Source organism: Apium graveolens, chromosome 4, assembly GCF_009905375.1.
Source record: "Apium graveolens cultivar Ventura chromosome 4, ASM990537v1, whole genome shotgun sequence".
NCBI lineage: Eukaryota > Viridiplantae > Streptophyta > Magnoliopsida > Apiales > Apiaceae > Apium > Apium graveolens.
In genome coordinates, this window is record NC_133650.1 from 260,415,311 (window position 1) to 260,419,882 (window position 4,572).

Consider the following 4,572-nt stretch of genomic DNA (forward strand, 5'->3'; position numbering starts at 1 on the left):
ATCAAGGAAACTTTGTGATATTCAGCGACGCTTCACATAAGGGATTGGGTTGTGTGTTAATGCAACACAGTAAGGTGATCGCGTATGCGTCAAGACAGTTGAAACCGCATGAGTTGAAGTACCCGACGCATGACTTGGAACTAGCCGCCATAGTGTTCGCACTAAAGATTTGGAGACATTACCTCTACGGAGAAAAGTGTGAAATCTACACGGATCACAAGAGTTTAAAGTACATTTTCACTCAGAAGGAGCTCAATATGAGGCAGAGGAGATGGCTGGAATTGATCAAGGACTATGACTGTTCGATAAATTACCATCCTGCAAAGGCGAATGTTGTGGCCGATGCTCTAAGTAGGAAGGAGAGACTGAATATGATGACAACATCAAAGGAATTATCTAAAGAAATTAAGAGATTTGAACTGGAACTTTGTGATTGTGGAAAAGTTGAAGAAGTTTGTCGTGCAATGACTTTGCAGCCAACACTAGTGGAAAAGATAAAGAAATGTCAAGAAGAAGTAATGGAGAAAGAGAAGAATCAGTTATCTGGAGAAGAGATTAATACTCAAAGGGATGAGCAAGGGATACTAAGGTTTTCTTCCAGAATATGGATTCCTCATGTACCTGAAATAAAGAATGAGATCCTACACGAAGCCCAAAATTCGAAATTTTCAATCCACCCGGGAAGTACCAAGATGTATCGGGACTTAAAAAAAACTTTTGGTGGCCAAATATGAAGCGAGACGTAGCGGAATGGGTTGCGAAGTGTTATACTTGTCAGAAAGTGAAGGCAGAACATCAACGACCAAGCGGATTAATTCATCCCCTAAAGATTCCAGAATGGAAATGGGAAAATATCGTTATGGACTTTATAGTAGGACTACCGCGAACGAAATCCGTGCATGACGCTATATGGGTTATAGTTGACCGTCTTACAAAGTCAGCGCATTTCCTTCCAATTAACGAGAAGTCGTCATTAGACAAATTGGTTCATCTGTATGTGCGCGAAATCGTACTAAGGCATGGAGTACCTGTATCAATAATTTCAGACAGAGATCCCCGATTTAACTCGAGATTTTGGAAGCAATTTCAAGAATGTCTTGGCACGAAATTGAATATGAGCACGGCGTACCACCCGCAGACTGATGGACAAAGCGAAAGGACAATTCAAACAATCGAAGATATATTGCGCAGTTGTGCAATCGATTTTGCAGGAAGTTGAGACGACCACTTGCCGTTGATTGAATTCTCTTACAACAATAGCTATCATTCCAGTATCGGCATGCCACCATACGAAGCTTTGTACGGGCGAAAATGTAGATCACCAACAAGTTGGGATGAAGTAGGAGAAGGAAGGATTCTCGGCTCAGAATTGGTATAACAATTGCATGACTCAGTCAAGTTAATTCAGAAAAGGCTACTTGCTGCTCAAGATAGACAGAGGAAGTATGCGGATCCGGCACGTAAGGATGTTCAATTCCAAATTGGCGAAGCTGTTTTGTTGAAGGTGTCACCTAGAAAAGGGTTGTCTAGATTCGGCAAGAAAGGGAAATTAGCACCTAGATACATAGGTCCTTTTGAAATTTTGAGTCAAGTAGGGAAGGTGGCCTACGAGTTGGCCTTACCACCTCAGTATCAGCACGTGCATAATGTGTTCCATGTGTCATTGCTTAAGAAGTACAACCCTGACGCTAGCCATATAATAGAATATGAACCAGTAGAAATTCAGGCAGACCTGTCATTTGTGGAGCAACCGGTCAAAATACTTGACTGGAAAGAGAAGAGTCTTAGAAATAAGTCAGTAAAGTTAGTAAAAGTACTTTGGAGGAACCTTAAGGTCGAAGAATCGACTTGGGAGTTAGAGTCTGATATGCGTTCCCGGTATCCTCATATGTTCTCTTAGATTCTGGGGACAGAATCCCTTAAGGGGGAGAGGATGTTACACCCGCATTTCTGTGTAATATTAATTGTAAATTTGGTGTAATTATAAAGCCGAATGCCAATATATTCAACTATTGTATGCTTGTGTGAATGAGAATTTCTGCGTCTTAAATTTTCGTTATGTGGTATATGAATTTTCAAAGCAAAAAAATTTATTTATTTCTTTCATTTTTGATTTATAAGGAATATTTTTAAACCTTGAATAAATATCTTTTTAAAAGTTATTTGTTCACAAAATTCAAAAGTAGTTTTATAAAATTTCTAAAAATCCAAGTTATTTTATGGTATAAATTTTATAAATTTTGAACTTGTATTTTATTTTATAAAAATAAATCTTTATAAATGTTAATTGTTATAATTAGCAAATTACATAGTTGTCCTTGCATGCAAATCCTTTCTATTCAATCCAAAAGGGCTAAAGAGACAATTACCACCCCACTAACTCTTATTTTCTAGCCAAATTCCTACTTTACCCTTGCATGCAAAATGATCCAAGTTTAAGTGGAAGGGTGGTCATGTCAATTCCTATTTCCACTCACATTTGTCAAAACAAAAAAACCATAAAACAAGTAAAGACATGATCATTTCACACATCACTCACCACCACACTCTTTTTTCCCTCCCTCCTCTCTCTCACTCTCGGTTTTCTCCCCCCCTCACTCTCGGGTTTTGCCGAGATCAACCCCCTCCCCATTTTCTTTCTTTCTCAATCAAGTTCCACCTTCTACAGCAAGAAAATGTTACTTCCCATGCCATGATCACTTATATTTTAAAGAATTTTGAGTAGGAAGTTTAAGTTTTAAGGTTGCATGTTAAGGTTTTAGTTGAAACTCAAAGTACAACCTTGATTCTTGTGAGTTTAAGGTTGTTTTTGAGAGGACTACAAGGAATGGTGAAGTGCCAAGTCTTGAGAAGAAAACTCTTGATGTTAAATGGTCATTCCCTTCCATTTCATTCGGCCATGACCATAGGGGAGCTGAATGAATGGTTCTTGAGACCATTCTTGTTTGTTTGTTCAATTTTTGCATGTTTATGTGATAATGGCTTGAATTTTGTAGTAAAAATTTGATGAAACTCCTTGCATGCTAAGTGATCATCTATATATAGCTCATGCTAGGCTTGCATGTAAATTTCTTGGTAAAACATATTTAGAAAACATGTTGTTTGGCTTGCAAAACTCGAAGACATGCATGCATGTGGATTTCATTTAGAATGTTATAAGATTTTGATCATTTGAAAAGATTTTATTAGTAATCTTTAATTTCAGTAGGAATAATGTGTTAATATTTATTAATGCTTCTTGATGCATGGTAATAAGTCGTGTATATCTTTTATAAAATGCATAACTTGTTGTTTCAAAAACTTGATGATTTGTGAGTTGTGAAATATGGTTTCTTTTATTTTGCCATGATTGCACCTTAGGTAAGAATGATCTCCACCAAGATTATTTTGAGTATAAGGGAATTAGTTTAGTAGATCACCATGTTTAAGTCTTGGTTTGGGTATTGGGTTGTTGGTGGTTGAGTTGTCAAGTCAAAACCTTGGAGAAAGGAGAGTTATAGTTTCTGCAGAAAATCAGTTTAGTACCCTGAGGTTTAGAGTGAGTTTTGACCATGTCATTGATGTGCACTATGAGGCCCAAGCCACCAGAAGTTAGTATTGGGAGTATATAAAAGGTTTTAGGTGTTGGTTGGAGGTTTGCATGTCATTTGGTTATGTGCACAAGTAGAATAACAAAATCTGTCCAGCAGGGGACAGTTTTGTTGCAACTTAGAAATAGGGAGATTTGACCATGTCATGGGTAGGCCCTCATTAGGCCCTGTTGGAACTTATTTAGAGGGAGTGTCAGAGAAGTTTTTCCAACCATAGTTCATAGGATATGAGCTAGAACCATGTGTCACAAGTTAATTCAAGTTAGGGTATTTTCTGCCCAGGAAAACAGGGGAACCATGGACTTTGAGCTTAGGCCCAAGAAGGCCCAAGCCAGGCCCTTGAGCCACATCAAGTTTGGGAGATGCCCTTAGGTCAGGAGAGTCTTGTGTAATAGTTTTAAAGGAAAACCTATAGTTTAAGGGTGTCAAATGTACTCAAGAAACCATAGTTGTCATTCTGAAATTTGCACCAGTGAACACTTTCACTTAGCACATAGTTTTAGAACACTTAGGAGTGAGATTTAGGCTGGCCACCATAGTTTTAAGATAGTATAAGGTCAGTATAATAAAAGGCATAAGTGAGGGTCAATAGGTCTTGGATAGTTTAGTAAAGGCACATCGAGTTAGGAAGCCAAAATTAGAAGACTTTGTCTAGTTTAGCGACCAAGTGACTTAAGTTGGGGGATCGAGATCATCCAAGCCTAGTATTACATTATGGTGTATATGGTGTTATTTGGTATTAATATATGATATGTGATTATGTGGCTATGTGTGTGCAACTATAAATTAAAGGTGAATATAAATTAAGTGCATATAGGCCTAAGTGCCATCCGTGTTTAAATTCGGGTTGTAAATAGGTTAAGTTGGTGAGAGTATATTATAATGAGGATTATTATTATTTATGTAGGATCTCGAGACGAGGAAAAACTTGCCATAAAGGTCGAGTGAAGCTCCAGTTACTCCTACCAGTCAGACCAGACCA